The sequence below is a fragment of the Anabrus simplex genome, chromosome 1 (genome assembly GCF_040414725.1).
Source record: "Anabrus simplex isolate iqAnaSimp1 chromosome 1, ASM4041472v1, whole genome shotgun sequence".
NCBI classification, from domain to species: domain Eukaryota; kingdom Metazoa; phylum Arthropoda; class Insecta; order Orthoptera; family Tettigoniidae; genus Anabrus; species Anabrus simplex.
This window is the reverse complement of record NC_090265.1, coordinates 600722511-600741975: the sequence shown is the minus strand read 5'-3', so window position 1 is coordinate 600741975 and position 19465 is coordinate 600722511. Positions and strand designations below refer to the sequence as shown.

The following is a 19465-nucleotide window of genomic DNA, read 5'->3' as shown; positions in this document are numbered from 1 at the left end:
GTTCTCGAGAAAATCCCAAGAGAAGTTTTCGCGTTGAATACGTACCGATGCGTTGTGATCATGAGCACGAGATGGTGGCGGTCGAGTGGTTAGCGTTCAAGCTGTGTAATCGCTGGATCGAGTCCCGCTCATAGTTCTTTTTCAACACGGGTCATATTATTTCACATACATCACAATTCAGAGGCAATATAATGATAAAATACGTGTATTTGCAATAACTTTTATTGAATTTCCAGTGCTATTTGGCTGTTTACTCATGCATTATCATTACAAACATATGTTTTTCTTTCTTAATTTGTTTACCCTCCAGAGCTGGTTTCCCTCTCAGACTCAGCGAGAGATCCCACCTCTACTGCCTCAAGGGCAGTGTCCTTGAGCGCGAGACTTTGGATCGGGGGATACAACTGGGGAGGAGGACTAGTGGCTTCACCTGGCATGCTGAACAGGGGCCTTGTATGGGGATGGGAAGATTGAACGGAATAGAGAAGGAAAGGGAAGGAAGCTTCCGTAGTCTAAAGTTAGGTACCATCTCGGCATTTGTATGGAGGAGAAGTGGGAAACCACGGAAAACCACTTTTAGGTTGGCTGAGGAGGGAATCAAACCTCCCTCTAGTAATACCTGCCCTTAAAGCAACCATCGCTTGGAAATTGAGTTAAATGCGAAGATAATTACATACTTCATGATGTCACTGCATACTTCATACGTCAATAATAATAATTCAAAATGAAACATCGCAATTTATTTTCGACGCAGTTGTAGCCTGTTTTTAACTGTCCACACTGACATTGTGTCCTGCCCCATGGCTAAGTGGTTAGCATGCTGGCCTTTGGTCACAGGAGTCCCGGGTTCCATTCCCGGCAGGGTCGGGAATTTTAACCATAATTGGTTAAATCTCCTGGCACGGGGACTGGGTGTATGTGCAGTTTTCATCTTCATCACGACGCGTCAAATCAAAAGACCTGCACCAGGCCTCTCCAGAGGCCACACGGCATTTCACTGACATTGTTCTGACGCAGTTCCGATCTTCACCGCTAGGCTGTTACGTTCCAATTTTTTTTTTAAATAGCACTGTAGCGATACCGAGATCAACTGTACAAAGCACACTGAGGAGCTGGAATACTGTTGCCGTGTCTGTGGCCAGTGCCGGCAGACTTATCACAGCTATATCCATTAAGCCTTTCCCTTTTCTAGGTTAACGGTAATGGACACAAACAGAACGATAAGCCCGCACGGCCAGACGAGTGTTACCTGTGGTAAGTCAAACGCTTTACCTCGATAACACGCTGTTTCATATGACAAAAACTCCGAGCAGGGTAGGCTTCGACTTAACAACGGCTAGTTATGGGTAGCTTTGCGGCTCTACACTCGGGAGATGGTGGACTGTTCTCAAAATGGTTTCCCCATTCTCCTGCACTAGGGCAAGTGCCGTGACAGATCCTTTCATAGGCCACAACCGCTACTCCTTCACCTTCTGCGCACCTCCAATTCACCTCTACTAAATCTCCTTGGCCTGGGAGAGAGCGTTACCCTGTAAGAGGCCCGCCGTACCCCTTCAGGGAACGAAATGAAAGCTTGATTTAAAAAATGACAAAAATGGCACAACAATCCGAGATGGCGTTCAACACGCAATACCTGATAAGGTGATACTAAGAGAACACATCATACATCTAATTAAATCTAATGAATGCTGCAGTAAGGTCTGTAGATGTTCGAAGAAATTTTCGACTTGCAAATAAGCTACCATAAGGCTTCCGCGGCCAGTGTCAATTGACAAGTGGTGGTCTATTTTTGGGATGTTGGTCGCGTTGACGTTGTAAAGGGCTACTGATCGGTAGTTGAAACGTCGACCGATATATTTAAAACCTATTGTTGTACCTGTCATTGTTGAGTACCTCTTTACACGTTGCAAAAAATGTATCTTCAAAATCACTTCAGCAATAATGCAATAATGGCAGGAGAAGAGACATAACACGCTTCAACTAACAATAGTCAGGATGCCGTTATTGTTAGTTTCATGGGTTTAGGACACTGTAGGTCACCATCCCCGCGAACGTGAGTGTGTCATGGCTCATAAGCGGAATTCCCGATTGTTATTATTATTATTATTATTATTATTATTATTATTATTATTATTATTATTATTATTATTATTATTATTATTATTATTTGTACCTTTCAGTGTGAAAAATATCAAACCGTTTTGAGCAGATATATCAGTAATGCGTCGTTTTACCAGAAAATGAGTTGACATAAGGAAGGTTCAAGGTATTTTTCGATATTGCCTTCATATATTTTTACGAAAAAAATTGTTGAAATATGTGTAAAAATGACATTTATGAATATTGCAATCATTTGTAGCCTATTTTGTTCCAGTACATTTTGCTCAGTACTTCACCAAACAAATTAAACCGAAGGTGAAATTCTTCATTGTACACCTGGTTCAAGAAATAACGAAATATTAGTAAGAAAATCTAATAGAACAGAGGAACTTATAGATAAGAAAGAAGAAGATGCAAATATCCCGAAAGCAGATCATTGTAAGAAAGCTATTGTTGGCTTTTGCTGGGGTAGTGCTGAATATTGTAGCAAAGGAGCAAAACTATGGGACTGCCATGTCTTAATTTTATTGACAGGAAAAAGAGGGAGAGGTCTGACTGTTGGAAGAACAACGAACAGATGGGTCAAGAAAAGGAATTGAAAAACACCATCTGTCTTACAAGCCCAATACCATCCACGCTGTATGGGAATAATTTGACCAAGAGAGGTCAAACAGAAGCGACTGAGAGAAGTGCCTTTGGCGCTCGTCGCTAACCGTAAGAACCCAATTCTGATGGTACTTACTCTAGTCCTTTCCAATTAGTGGCAGAGCCGGGAATATAGCCAGGCTATAAGCTACTATGTTAACCTCTACGTGCATCACGACATGGATTCTAGGAATAGGCTCTTAACCTATCTTTGTTAATATACGTCATATCATCCTTAAGAAATCGTGTCTCAAGACGCTTACTTGACCTAAATACCCCTGAATGCATTTTAGTAATAGAAATATCATGATTAAAGGTAAATTTTCCATTGTTTAAACCTTACCAGGTATCATGCTTTGCATGTTCCTCCGAATACGCCATGTGATATTCCCTTCAGTCACGTCATCACCTTGCAAGAGCTCCAACAAACCTGCTAATTAGGAGCGTTCTGTAAGTCTAATTGTGTTTTCTAATTATATAAATTCCATATAAAGAATCTCAACACTTGCTTATTTTCTAAGAACAGTGGAGGGGTGGCGGTTACTGTTTTAAGAGAAAGTACAACTGGACTTATTAGAGAGAAAAATGAAAGAGATTTGACAATTCGAAAAAATGAAAATATAAGCAAAAGAAAGGGAAGGGCCACGAAGAGCATGAAAATGAGACTTCCCTGTCCTATTGTGTTATTCTGGTCATAATGTTACAGGCCTCGAAAACGTAACACCGTCGGCGTGGGAAAAGAACAAAAGTTGACCAAGGAAGATCGTATAGGAAAGATGAAGGTGAGAAACATGACAAGTGAACTACGGTCGCTAACCCACGCTCCCAAGTTGAGAGCCCCTTGTCCCCCTTTTAGTTGCCTCTTACGATAGACAGGGGATACCGTGGATGTTATTCTACCGCCCCTAGCCACAGTGCCTTTCGTCCCGCGGGCAGACGGCACGAAAGTGGGACGGCGAGCGATCACTGTATGCGATCACTGTTGCAGCTACGTCACAGGCCGTCATTGTCAATGAACGGTGAACTATTCTCAGAAATTCAGTGAACAGGTAAAGTCACACATTATTATAACACTGTGAAAAATCAAGCATTAAATATGTTGAAGTATGTAAATATGTTTTATTGAATGCATAACATGAATTCTATTTTTCTTAGTGAAAATTCTGCCATTCCCATCCAAGAAATTCTAAATCGTACCTACCACGGTATATTTGTAAGTTGTAATACGGATCTTGTAACGTGTTAGTTTTCTTTGAATGTTTAAATAGAGAAAAATGAAACAATGTCTATTAATATCGAGCGCAGTATAGATCAAACCCGAATATTTTTAAAAGATTCCCCTTGCGATTATAGTGTCTTTAAAAAAATACTATCTTTCAACATTTCATTGATGGTGCGAGGAGAGCTTCGTTGTCACTGTTTAAGTCACTGCTCTTGTCCCGTGCCGATTGCGTTCGCTCTCTCGCGCGTGATGCGTACTGTCTGCATTTCGGAGAACCGAGCCCGGCCGCACTGGGCTAGCCTCAAAGCTGAGCAACTCTTTGCAAGAATATGGTACTCCGGATTGCTTTGGATTCCACTCGGCAAGCGGATGACAAGCAAGTACCAAACACAACCTCTATTGTTAGCAAGAAGCCACGGTGCCCCACAAGGCAAGTCGCTAAACACATTTACCTCGTCTCTCGGGCCAACAGGCGCTATTTTCGGTGTTAAAGGTTATGTCTCAGCTCCTACCGAACAGATGCATATAAAACCAAGTGTAGGGAAATTCTGGGCGTTTTTACTTATTAAAGTAAGCCAAATTAGGCGACTGGCGAATACTGCCAAATTTTATGAAAAGTTCTTGCGCTTATGGAATCTAAGCCGACTGTCAGGCTCAAAAATGATGTATGTCATCTCCCCGCTGTAGGCTATATACTATTGTCAACCTTCTCAAAATAGTTACAAAACTGAATGTACGTACAGACACTACATTATTATTATTATTATTATTATTATTATTATTATTATTAATATTATTATTATTATTATTGTGTCTTCATCTATTCAGTCTTACAACTGGTTTGTCCCTACGACGAGTCTTCTCCAAAATGAATCTACCTTGTACTATTCTTTTAACTTCTTCATAATTTATTAGAACAGAACAACTGAAGAACGTCTTCATAAATGTGTTTCTTGGCAACCCACGAAGGCGTTTTCCAGGTATATTTCCCCCTCATGTATTTCAATTATTTAACCCCCATTTCGCAACCGGCGCTCCAGCTATATTGATATTTTGTTGATTTTATTGATTAGCCGACGCTTCTCAATAACTCACTCAATTACATCCACACTGGTCATCATCTCCACCCAGCTAAATTTTCCCAAACATCGCCAGCCTCACTTCTCAAAGGCTTCTAGCCATTTTATGTCACTTTCGGTCAATGTCCAGGTTTCTACATAACAGATCGCAACTGGCCACACGTAGGACTTCACAAACATTTTCCTTAAAGTGAAGTTGCGTCGACATTTCAGTGACTGTTTGTCGCTGGTTATGCGAATTATTATTAGGTGTTCAGATAAACCGTTGCTTTTTCAAAGCTATCCATTTATGCGATTAAAAATGCCGACTATGGCGGCAGGAGTGGCTACAATAAGCAGGAGTTGTCCTGGGCGTCTACGGCACAACAATTTGTAATGAATTTATATTAAATTATTGTCATACAGAAAATGAAAACTGAAATATGCATCAAGATAGAGGCAACAATAAAATAAACAATAGAAAATGTGTACACGTACAGTAGCATACAAGCATTGTATTTTATTCGGATATTTAATGAGTAATTAAAGACAGGAAAGCTAGTTGTTCAGTCACAACAGCGCATCTAAATGGCCTGAAGCGGTCGTGGAAAATGTCACAATGCGAAAAACCATATTCCCCTCACACACAAATCTTGGTAGATGACTATAGAAAAAAGTAGTTACGGTCATGGTGTCTTATCTCGAAAATGTGCTGACAGGGAATGCCTATAGGGGCATGAATGTGGATCTGTCCCGAGAGATTAGGACAGTCTATTATGCCATTGAGGAGTTTATATAGAACTGACAGATCAGCAGTCATTCCCTTCTCAGGTAGAACTGTCGAAGGGCAAAATTTGCTTCAAACTCAGAAACAGGAATATCCGAAAATGCTGATGAACCTTCGCTGAATGGACTGAATCTGGCCAATATGACCTCGCTGGTAAGGTAGCCATATTCTAGAGTTTGGTGAACTAGAGACTTGTATAAAATAGTTAAAGAAGTATTGCTCATGCCATATTTTGCGGAGCGGAGTATAAAAACAATCATTTGAGAGGCTGTATTACATAACGATGGAATATTTATTTAGATTCCACAATCTTTAATATAGTTGCATCCTTCAGTAGACACTTCAAGTGAGAACGCAGTGAGAATAGGATCAATCTTCCTATCATAAGTAACATATTTAGTTCTATGTTGACTTTCGTATATACATTTTCTGACACCACTGCCCAAGTCGATCAAATGCAATCTGAAGGTTGCAGATGTCATCAACAGAAAATAATTTCATTAAATTATTCCAAATCACACAAAAATTTTAAAAAATATGTCTAAACATTCAGCAATATTATTGAACAAAACCCGTCCCAAATGAGTTTCTGTGGTGTTATTCACCTCGGAAAACGACTAATTCATACACACAAGCGTTACGCAGTCGATGTTGTTATTTGAGCACTTGCGACCTATCATTGGAGCGGCACATTCGAGGACTATCTACTAGGATATCTTGTGTACGCAGCTGGGTGTACAAAAAAAAATCTCGAACATACTTTGAACACTGCACTTTTGTCCCTCGAAGCTAGTCCGTTACATAAAACTCACGCAGTATTTCTCAACCATGCCTATTTTGTGGGATACAACTACCGAGCGAGTGGCTGCATGGCTTGGGTCACGTAGCTGTCAACTTGCATGGGTTCGAACCCCACCATACGCAGCCCTGAACATGGTTTTCCGTGTTTTCCTATTTTCACACCAGGCAAATGCCGGGTCTGTACCTTAATTAAGGCTACGGCCGCTTCCCTCCTACTCCTAGGCCTTTCTTTTCCCATCGTTGCCAAAAGACCCATCTGTTTCGGTGCGACGTAAAGCAAACTGAAAAAAACACAGTTCTGATTGTTTCCGATTTTCAGTGCAATATATTAGCCTAATAGAAAAATCATGCATTGAAAAATGGGACTATGAACACGAAATAGGATAACTACAATGACAGGGAAAGAATGAGTCATACACTGCCGACGTCGCATAGATGGATTCTCTCATCATCAATGAAAATTCACAGCCTGTTTCCAGTCATTCGACCGGGTCAGGAAATGGAATGAAGCCCCATCTAGCGACGAGGATAGGAATTGTGCCGACTGCCGAAGCCTGTCGCACTCCGTCTCGCCTCCGCATTGTCCAGCACAAATTTCACATGGAGTAACCGGGATTTGAACCACGGAACTCAGTGGTGAGAGGTCGGCGCGCTGCCGCCTGAGCCACGGAAGCTCTCTCTCCATCATCAATCTCTGGTCTAAATTAATTTATTCTCAGTCCCTATGAACTCTTCTGATTCCCGCACGATTTCAATACAGAGCGTTAAGCCACTTGCAGCACTTAAATGGCGCTTTATTTACCTAGTTTGTGTAGGTATTATAACAATTTCAATATTTGATGAAGATTGAGAGTTCACAAAACCTTCACTTGAAGATATTACTTGTGTAACGCACCTTTAATAGTTTTAGATTTTAAGAGAAGACATAATAATAATAATAATAATAATAATAATAATAATAATAATAATAATAATAATACCTAAAACCAACAACGACATTTTTAGTTTTTCGGAGACTTCGAAGTGCCGGAATTTTGTCCCACAGGAATTTATTTTACGTGCCAGTAAATCTACCTCCAAGAGGCTCGCTGAGTACTTTTAAGTTCTGAATAGGGATCTAACTATAACTTTATGGAGCGTCATAGACGAAAGTAGTTGTCACTGGCTTCTCTCCGAGATGGTCGCGGTTCGAATACTGGTAAACGTATGTGGGATTTTTTAAACGAAATGTTACGTCTTTTTGTTTCAGAATCCGTGTAAATCTGGAGGTCCCACAGTTATGAACAGCAGGCATATCAAACTACAATATATTAACTACTTCTCTTCCGTATGGAAATATATAATTTTTGATATGGAAAGTTACTATGCTGGTGTCAGGAAAGGCATCCGGCCGTAAAAAAATATGTCATATAAATTCACCTCTCTTCATTTCCAACCCCTTATCAGAAAAGGGAACTAAGGGCCAGATATACACTGACTGACAGAGCAAATGCAACACCAAGAAGGAGTGGTCAGAACTTTATGCCAATTGCAGGGTAGACTGACGTCACTGAGGTATGCTCATGATGTGAAATGCGCCGCTGTGCTGCGCACGTAGCGAACGATAAATGGGACACGGCGTTGGCGAATGGCCCACTTCGTACCGTGATTTCTCAGCCGACAGTCATTGTAGAACGTGTTGTCGTGTGCCACAGGACACGTGTATACGTGTATAGCTAAGAATGCCAGGCCGCCGTCAACGGAGGCATTTCCAGCAGACAGACGACTTTACGAGGAGTATGGTGATCGGGCTGAGAAGGGCAGGTTGGTCGCTTCGTCAAATCGCAGCCGATACCCATAGGGATGTGTCCACGGTGCAGCGCCTGTGGCGAAGATGGTTGGCGCAGGGACATGTGGCACGTGCGAGGGGTCCAGGCGCAGCCCGAGTGACGTCAGCACGCGAGGATCGGCGCATCCGCCGCCAAGCGGTGGCAGCCCCGCACGCCACGTCAACCGCCATTCTTCAGCATGTACAAGACACCCTGGCTGTTCCAATATCGACCAGAACAATTTCCCGTCGATTGGTTGAAGGAGGCCTGCACTCCCGGCGTCCGCTCAGAAGACTACCATTGACTCCACAGCATAGACGTGCACGCCTGGCATGGTGCCGGGCTAGAGCGACTTGGATGAGGGAATGGCGGAACGTCGTGTTCTCCGATGAGTCACGCTTCTGTTCTGTCAGTGACAGTCACCGCAGACGAGTGTGGCGTCGGCGTGGAGAAAGGTCAAATCCGGCAGTAACTGTGGAGCGCCCTACCGCTAGACAACGCGGCATCATGGTTTGGGGCGCTATTGTGTATGATTCCACGTCACCTCTAGTGCGTATTCAAGGCACGTTAAATGCCCACCGCTACGTGCAGCATGTGCTGCGGCCGGTGGCACTCCCGTACCTTCAGGGGCTGCCCAATGCTCTGTTTCAGCAGGATAATGCCCGCCCACACACTGCTCGCATCTCCCAACAGGCTCTACGAGGTGTACAGATGCTTCCGTGGCCAGCGTACTCTCCGAATCTCTCACCAATCGAACACGTGTGGGATCTCATTGGACGCCGTTTGCAAACTCTGCCCCAGCCTCGTACGGACGACCAACTGTGGCAAATGGTTGACAGAGAATGGAGAACCATCCCTCAGGACACCATCCGCACTCTTATTGACTCTGTACCTCGACGTGTTTCTGCGTGCATCGCCGCTCGCGGTGGTCCTACATCCTACTGAGTCGATGCCGTGCGCATTGTGTAACCTGCATATCGGTTTGAAATAATCAATTATTCGTCCGTGCCGTCTCTGTTTTTTCCCCAACTTTCATCCCTTTCGAACCACTCCTTCTTGGTGTTGCATTTGCTCTGTCAGTCAGTGTACATGGAAAGTTGCTATCTGTTTATAATATCATATCGAGATCCGTCAGTATGGCTCTGGGTTGAACCAACTAATGATCTCACATGGTCCAGCTCCCAAGCTAAATAATCAGCGTACTGGCCTTCGGTTCAGATGGCCTCGAGTTCTATTCCCGGCAGGGACAGGGATTTTAACTATGGTTAATTTCTCTGACTCGGGTATTGGTGTTCGTCTCATGTGTTTAAGTTCATATCATCATCGTTTCACAATTAATGTATATAGTTAATAAACATACAGAGCTGGTCTAACAGACCGAATGCTGATATTTTTTAAAAATCCACAACCCGGCCGAGAACACAATCCGGGCACTTCGGACAAAAGGCCAGCGCGCTACCACACAGCCACAGGCTTCTCTTTAAATTTAAACATGTAAACACTAAAAACGTGTTTGCTGTCATATTTTGAATATCTTTGGTCGTTAGTTCTGTAGTGCAAGGTAAATATAATAGTAAGAATTGGAAATGGGGATAGATGCAACAAGACTTAAAGAACAATACTTAAGCATTTCTCCGGAGCGGAAGAGAGAAAATCACGCTCAAAATTATAGCCGCCCAAAATTACTGTCGTCCACAACCGAGCCTCTCGCCTCAAGTGAGAATGGCTGATTTTAAAAGGAAACCAATTTTAAAGCCACTACCTAATCCACGGTATAGACAAATTGAAGTACGCCTACAAACTATAGGCCCTATATTTCCATAAACAAAACTAGAAGTAGCAAGGTTATAGGATATGTTAATTATTCGCTCGTAAGTGTACAGGAATTCAAAATGAAGGGTATCTTAAAAATATCAAAACCGAGCTCGATAGCTGCAGTCGCTTAAGTGCGGCCAGTATTCAGGAGAGAGTAGGTTCGAACCCCACTGTCGGCAGCCCTGAAAATGGTTTTCCGTGGTTTCCCATTTTCACACCAGGAAAATGCTGGGGCTGTACCTTAATTAAGGCCATGGCCGCTTCCTTCCCACTCCTAGCCCTTCCCTGTCCCATCGTCGCCATAAGACCTATCTGTGTCGGCGCGACGTGAAGCAACTAGCAAAAAAAATCAAATATATGGTATGTGCTTGTGTTACATTAGGAAACAGCAAAATAGTCATTTTCTCGATGTTGGGAAAAAACTCATTTTCCCCAACTTCCTCTTATAGACGTCAAAATGAAATCTGACGTTCTGAGAAGGTTAATTGTTTCTTAAACGTTCGCTTATTTCAATATGAACACTGGTAATACGAATATCGAAATTGTCCTCCAATGTACACATCGCACATGAATGAGTTAAGCTTCAGAGTTCAATAACGAGTCTTCGTTTAGCACACTCAATTATGTAAGTTCGTCCATTCAAAATAAAATACTTGAAGATTCCAAATTACCGTCCAGAAACATAAACAAAACTAGTCATCCGAAAAGAACAGTTTCTTCTGACAACTGCTACATTCAGAATTGCGGTCTTTTATCATAAGAAAAACATTATCGATCATAAATAAAACTGACAATCGGCACAGTCTAACTTCACAGAAGGATTTGTGTCACCGTAGGTTTGAGGAAATACAAGACCATTGAAGTTTTATTACAGTGCCAGCTTCCAAGTACGAGCAATTTTCTAATCGGATACGCGAGAACGTGCAGCAAGTGCGATCAGTAATCAGATTTTCACATTTTACCCACCAGTTTCATTTCTTAAAGCTAGCATCATCAATTAGACTAATATTTTCATATAACACTTATTATCTTAAAGGAAATCCATTCTGGATTCATGACAAAAATCTTGTTTTACCAATTATACTGCCGTATGACTTCAGGACTTTTTCGAGAACTTTTAAGCATGCGAGGACGTTTCTGTACTATAAATTTACAATGTGCAACATCGTCTCACTTTCCTCATTATAAAACGACGGCGAAAGTACATACTGCGTTGAACAACGCAATGAAATAGAATACAGTACGAGATAGTTGGAAAGTTACGTGAGGAAGATACATACTTCATGAGTGAAGTGTACGACTTAATTTGAAAAAAAAAATAAACACAATGTTTTCACCTAAGAAATAAATTGCCAGTTCTGGAAAATTGTTGAAATATGGATATATAGGAAATAAACCTGCGCAACGCACGTGTTAAGTTCATATGGCAGTACATAGCCTATTAAGTAACATTAAAGGATACTTAAGCAGTTTATGCGATCCAAGCTCTATTGAAGTTATACCTTGCGTGAATATAAACATAGAAGATAACGGGTCGTAAGTTATGTTAAGAAATCTTAAGGACGTAAACATAAATACATTCGAGATTCAAATTAGTCCGAAATCACTTTTGAAGGTATATTTTCGGTTCTTCAAATTGCATTTTTAAGCCAAATGAACTTTTCTTTGAGAATATTGTACAGTAATTTGTCGATCCTCTTTCCTTGGCGCCATTTGCCCAATGTAAACAAATGAGTTATCGTTGCATAAAAGCAAACATGTGCTGCAGAGCGACTGAAGAATAATAAGAATCTCCAGCCTATTCATCGTAAGGAAGTAGAAGTATTGAACTCACCGAGTTGAGGACTCCTGGTATTAATTTTGCTAGGTACCGGTCTGCAGACCGATACACGCGTCTAGAAACACTGATGCACTGGCACTAGCACGGCTCTACACTCCAGCACTAACAAGTGGCAACTGTTGCTCGCAGCGTGACGGACTGGCTGCCTGCCTACTGGGGCAGTCCCGCACCTCGTGACGTCAGGATGCTACAACAGGGTCAGTTCCGTTGTGTTCTTCGAACTCTCGGCTTCTCCTCCCAGTTTCCTTTTCTCTTTAATTTCACGTTCAACAATGTGCTTTCCAACTATGCTTGTTCACACTGAGAGCCTTGTACCCGTACCTAACTTCTCTGCATAATCTAAACGTAGGCTAATTGTGAAAGGAGATCTTTTATTGATCCGGTTATAATGAAATCAAGTAATTATTATTATTATTATTATTATTATTATTATTATTATTATTATTATTATTATTATTATTATGCTAGTCGCTTTACGTCGCACCGACACAGATAGGTCTTACGGCGATGATGGTACAGGGAAGGGCTGGGAGTGGGAAGGAAGCGGCCGTGGCCTTAATTAAGGTACAGCCCCAGCATTTGCCTGGTGTGAAAATGGGAAACTACGGAAAACAATCTTCAGGGCTGCCGACAGTGGGGTTCGAACCTACTATCTCCCGAATACTGGATACTGGCCGCACTTAAGCGACTGCAGCTATCGAGCTCGGTATTATTATTATTATTATTATTATTATTATTATTATTATTATTATTATTATTATTAAATCTATTCCTAAATTCTGCTCCTTTCAATTGGAGGGTGCTATGAACAAAGCACACAAAAATTCCGAGAGTACTGAAAGATTAATATTTTTAAAAACAAATGAAAAAGAACATTTTTTCTAAATGATCCATTTCCTACTAAGTGCCATACAAATGATTCTTCAGAACTGGAAGTGACCCTCTGAGAGTATATAGAGCCATTCGCTTGATAAACGAATTGTTCATTTTGAAAATGAGATGGAAACTATTTTGTCCCCTTGGATAAATGATCAGCGCAGCGGCCTTCGTTTTTTTTTCGCTAGTTGCTTTACGTCGCACCGCCACAGGTCTTATGGCGACGATGGGATAGGAAAGGCCTAGGAGTTAGAAGGAAGTGGCCGTGGCCTTAATTAAGGTACAGCCCCAGCATTTGCCCGGTGTGAAAATGGGGGCCTTCGGTTTAGAAGGACACATGTTCGATTAACGACAAATGATGATGATGCGTGTTGTTTAAAGCGGACTAACATCTAAGGTCATCGTCCCAAGATTACCGACCAAGCCGGTGATTTTAGCCATTTCTATTTAATTTCTTTGAATCGAAAATTGGGTGCTTGTGTTAATCGTAAGGTTACAGACCTCTTCATATGGTATTTAGGGGTTGTAGTAAGGATGTAAAGGAGAGGGCATGTAAGACCACCATTAGAGTATGGTTCCAGTGTATGAGACCGTCTCCAGGATTACTTGATTCGAGAACTGGAAAAACAATCCAAAGAAAAGCTACTCGTATTGTTCTGGGTGTTTTCTGACAATGACTAGTGTTACCAAAATATAGCAAAGTTTGTGATGGGAAGACTTTGGAGTAAGGAGACGAGATGCTCGACTAAGCAGAATGTTCCGACCGGTCAACTGGCATTAGTAGACGAATGAGTTTTACTGTTCATGAAAACTGAGAAACTGTGGCATGTTTCATTTTATCGGGCATTTCATATGAGTGTTTTTTAAAAAGTAGGGAGAGATCACAATATGAAAATAAAGTTGTAATTAAAGAGAACAAAGTGGGGCAAATATTCGTTTATAGGAAGAGGAGTTAGGGATTGGAATACTTTACCAAGGGAGATGTTCGATAAATTTCCAAATTCTTTGAAATTATTTAAGAAAATACTACCGTCGGTAAAAAAATTGTAGGGAATCTGCCACCTGGGTGACTGCTCTAACAGTAAATCAGTGGTGACTATATTTATTTATTTATTTATTTATTTATTTATTTATTCCGCAGGTATACTTTTCTCAGAAACAATAACCTGCAGATATGCAGTAATATTCGCTGTAGGTATTCACAGGGTTTGTATCGACATGGGAGGTGAATTATATTTCGATAACAATGAAAATTTACCTGATAAAATATTAAATGCGAGGTACCTAAAATACTGTCCGCCTCCGTAGCGTAACGGTTAGTGTTATTAGCTGCCGTCCTCGGGGGCCCGGGTTCGATTCCCGGTTCTGCCAGAAATTTAAGGATGGCAGGAGGGCTGGTACGTGGTTGAAATGGTACATGCAGCTCACCTCCATCGGGGGTGTGCCTGAAAGGAGCTGCACCACCTCGGGATGAGGACACGAGTTTACTTTACCTAAAATACTATGCGCCCATTCTTTTCTTGAACGCCTATACATATCTCCACTGGTAACTCCTAATTACTCATTGCTCCTTATCGTGTGGCATTCCAGGTTGAATGTTTGAATACGAGCACAGCATTTAACATGCCATAATTAAAAATGATATGAAGAAAAATATTTCCCGTAGAATATTAACAGCAGTGGAAATGTATAAGCGGAGATATAGGTACACAGTAAACACAAATATACACATTCAAACCGGTAGACATTTATTTTAAACCATACTATGATTGTTATTCACATTCAACTATGTTCGCTTCCGCGTTCATCTTCTCTTTTGACTTATATTTTTATTCCTGTTAGTCCATGGGTTTCCCGAGGCCTCCTGTTTGTATACAGAGGTATCCTGCAGAAGAACACAGCCACTACCCTCCAAAATTTAAAAATTCCGTTTCATGACGTAATAATAATTTTGTATGGCTATTTCTAGCCGAGTGCAGTCCTTGTAAGGCAGACTCTCCGATGAGGGTGGGCGGCATTTGCCATGTGTAGGTAACTGCGTGTTATTGTGGTGGAGGATAGTGTTGTGTGTGGTGTGTGAGTTACAGGGATGTTGGGCACAGCACAAACACCCAGCCCCCGATCCACTGGAATTAACCAATGAAGGTTAAAATCCCCGACCCGGCCGGGAATCGAACCCGAGACCCTTTGAACCGAAGGCCAGTACGCTGACCATGTAGCCAACGAGTCGGATTGTATGACGTAGAAACAAACCTTATTACAGACCGTGAGAGATCCTCTGCAAATTATACAGCTGAAATCGTATTTTCTGGTTAACGAATTTTCCAGCAAAAGTTAAGTATAATTTCATTATTATAATTATATACTGTTGTCATTGATGCTTTCACGGTCTGTAATTGTAGATATGATAAAGGCTTTTAGGGCTTATGCCGTATCAAGAAAATGATAAATAAGAATTTCGCCTTATTTTCTTGGCACGGCTTCAGTCCAAAAATCCTTTATCATGTCTATAATTATATGCTGTAAGTTATGGTCACCCTCACTGGAGGACGGATGATTTATTTCTAATATATCTGCTCACCTTTTCCTTAATATTTGTCTTACGTCGCATAGGGATAGACAGATTTTTTGTCGACGATGGGATAGGAAACGGGTAGGAGTGGGGAGGAAGCGACTGTAACCTAAATTAAGGGACAACCGAGCACTTTCCTGGTGTGAAAATGGGAAAACCATTTTCAGGGTTGCCGTCAGAGGGGTTCGAACCCACTATCTCCCGAATACAAGCTGACAGCTGCGTGATCCAAAACCGCGCAGTCATCTCATTAAGGGCCTTTTCCTGCCAAGACGACTGCTACCCAGTGGCAAGCATGCTGTCTCTACATCAGAGAGCCGACTTATCTGTAATACAGCAACATGATCACATTCCAAAGCCAATTCCCTGGGACCTAAATTCTTAACAACCCCAGGAATAGTTAGACATTGAGATTTATGAATATCTCTTTCTATATTCTGGCTCATAGTTGTTTCGATTCTAGCTCAGTCCAGTGCTTAAGAACAAACTTCGTATCGCTAGATATACTAACACGTAAGAGTACTCAGGTGGGTTGTAAAAACATTATTATTATTATTATTATTATTATTATTATTATTATTATTATTATTATTATTATTATTATTATTATTATTATTATTATTGTATACTGTACTTCTTAAGGGTGTATTCATTTTGCATGACAGCTGTTAAACTCGCGCTTGACTTCTGTACGTAAAGAGCAAAACAATCTCTCAATAGGGCTTCTGTTATTCGTAACATGGTCACTGGAACGCAAATTTTGTATAGGTTGAGTGAAACCTGGGACCACGTGCTTCTCCATAAGTGGAAGTCCTGTTTCTAAAATTGTCGTCTTCCCGATTGAAAATCGAACCCATGTCCTTCCGGGTGAACCAAGCATGCCTCTACCGTCTCGGATCACCAGCCCCCGCCTTATGTACGGCCAGGAACATAATTGATCCATTGTAGATGCACCTCTCAATTGAGCTAACATCTTGTCCTTCACTTGCTTGAATGTACAGATGCTGGCTCCCATACAAACAGCAGCAGGCAGCATGTTACGAGGTTACAGAAACTATAAGGCACTGGAAGAATACTACCAGTCAGTCGTGCGATTGAAAATATGTCATACACGTCATTTACTAAGTACCTTTTCTATAATTTCCATTCCTTTTAAATCTAATAACTTACGACAAAATGAAGGTAAGTTTGTTTCAAACCTCGAGAATATAAAGTAAACAAGATTCGGTTATTTCTCATTGGCCAGCTATAAACAGATATTGTACCAAAAAATGTCAAGCTGAAGTAGAATATTTAAAATGCAAATTAAAAGCGTTTAAAATTTTACAACATGTGACTTCAAAATTAATGCAGAATTTTTCTGAAATTGATTCAATTTAGAAAGAAAAAGCAGTGGCCGTGGCCTTTAAGCCGCTATTATTAATAGAAGCGTTTGGCTGGAGGCAGACTGAAGCATACTGCATCTTGTGTGCACAGCCAGGAGCAAGTACTGTAGCTGCAAGTGCTCCCCATACTGAACGGCGACTTCTATGCCTCATTTTGTGCAGCACGTTTATGTATGTGATTGAAATTAGGTACACCGTTTATTTGTGATTGAATGTAAGGTAGAAACTAAAATTTGGCAGTACTGAATTAAACCAAGCGAGCTGGCCGTGCGATTTGGGTCGCTTAGCTGTAAGCTTGCATTCGGGAGATGGTGGGTTCGAATCCCACCGTCCGCAGCCCTGAAATAGGTTTTCCGTGGTTTCGCATTTTCACACCAGGCAAATATCAGATTTCCGGCCAGGCCAGGGTATTTTTGCCTGGATCTGAGGGACGGCTCGACCTCCATTCAGCCTACGTGATCATAACAGAAGAGCTATCAGACGTTGAGATAGCGACCCCGGCCTAGAGAGCAAAGAATAACGGCCAAAAGAATTCGTCGTGCCGACCACCCGACACCTCGTAATCTGCAGGCCTTCGGGTTGAGCAATGGTCGCTTGGTTAGGCCGAGGCCCTTCCAGGGTGCTGCACCATGGGATTTGGATTTCACTTTTAAATACATACACACCTGGTGGTTTTAATTAAACTTTCCCTACCTAACTGTCTCTATGTGGAAAACCAGCGGTTATATGAATATGAAAACTAATCCAAACATCGCCAGGAACATGTGGAAGAGAGATAAGGCATAAGAAAGTCCAGTGAAGAACTTTTAATGCGTTACCACATCAGGCAATATGACTGGTTGTTATGGACGTGTCATATATAAGACTACAAAGTGTGCCCGAAATTGTATTTATTACTGCACGGGGCAGACTGAAAGCGTAGGAGATCATGCTGCAAGACTGCGTGAAACATCTCCATGGGTATGCCTGCTACCTGTTAAACCCTGCCTTTCAGGTACGGTGAACCATGAAAATCGTGTAGCCCATAATCTGGAAATTATTCTTACAGAGTTTGATACGCGTACTATAGTTTCCTGTCTAGAGTGGATAACTACGAAATTTAACTGTGACGACCCAATACAGAAGAATATCATTGGAATCACCAGAGGCTAACAATCGTAAAAGCATGGTTACTGAAACAGCTTCTCTCATTTTAGTATCCTCTTTCTCTATGTATGGTACAATCAATTGTACCAGTAGCTCAAAATCATTTGCTAACATTCTTGTGGTGGTGGTAGTGGTGGTGGTGGTGGTTATTGTTTTAAGTAGTAGTATCACTGGACAACCATTCTCTATTAACACTAATCAGAGGGGAAAAATGGAACGGGTCAAACACTTGGAAAAATGAAGGTATCGGCCAAAGAAAGACAAGGGCCACCACGGGCGTGAAAACGAAAGACTCCCAAGGCCTCCACACTCAATACCGCCGTGGTCGGAAAATAACAAGAGTTGACGAAGGGAGGTCGGATAGGGAAGATGAAAGTGAGGAGCCTGGTGCAAGTAAGCGGAAGCAATATCAGGACTCAGCTAAGTACCCCGTGGTCGCCAACCCACACTCCCAAGTTAAGAGCCCTTGGAGGCGTTTGAGATGTGGTGCTGGAGGGGATGAAAGTGAGCTCGCGGACAGCAAAGCTTACAAATGAAGAAATTATAAGAATATATTTTAAAAAAAAGATCTCTACTACCGACAACAAGGAAAATAAAGAGACCATATAGCTGGCCTCTATAGACACAGTAGTTCTATAGTTAATGTAATAGAAGGAATGATTCGGGACAAGAGAGGGAGACCTAGAGTGCAGTACTCTAGACAGATCAGAGATGATGTAAGAGCAGACTCATATGAGGAAAGGAACTAACGGAGAACGAACTGAGAGAAATGGAGGAGAACTGTTGCTAACCAATCTTCGGATTGGGCCGATGACCTTCGATGTTAGGCCCCTTGAAACAACAAGCATCAATCTTCGGATTGAGAATTAAGATTTATTCTGGCCTCGTGATGGGAACTCCGTTTTTTAATCCGATATCTCAATAAATATGACATCCATTGTTTACGATTAGGTTTAGTTCGCTTTCAAGAACTGTAATAGAAGTGGTAGTGATACCCGCAGCTTTGAAGCGATTTAGAAAATATTTTCTTATAGTTCTGCGTGCGCCTGAGGCATGAGGAAATATGCGTGTAACTTTTGCAACTTGAAGCATGCAGTGTTTTATGCAGACAGGCACGAAAAGATGCCCGTCTGAACGCGACTTGAAAGGTACAGCGGCAACATTGGCTGGTGTAAAAATGGGGAAACCTCTGAAAACAACCTTCAGGGTTTCGAACCCACCATCTCCTGAACGCAAGATTTTAGCTATTACCCAGCCAACTCGCTTAATACATGTTATTCCTTAAGTCGGTTCAACGTTGTATGTATAGTCACTCTTGGTATTGAATGTTCCTGGCATTTAACATGTTTATTATTATTATTATTATTATTATTATTATTATTATTATTATTATTATTATTATTATTATTT

General features: G+C 41.5%; 1 protein-coding gene across 7 annotated transcripts in view; it reads right to left on the bottom strand.

Annotated features, from left to right (window-relative positions):
* The window catches only part of LOC136857189 (inverted formin-2), a 506484-nt gene that overhangs the window by 299793 nt on the left and 187226 nt on the right, over window positions 1-19465 (bottom strand). Inside the window, exon 1 of one of the 7 annotated variants that reach the window (XM_067135647.2) lies at window positions 12071-12179. The exons of the other annotated variants lie outside the window; for them this stretch is intronic. The gene's annotated coding sequence lies outside the window, so the exon portion shown is untranslated. Of the gene's footprint in view, window positions 1-12070; window positions 12180-19465 lie in introns of those variants that run through there. 7 annotated transcript variants of the gene reach the window in all.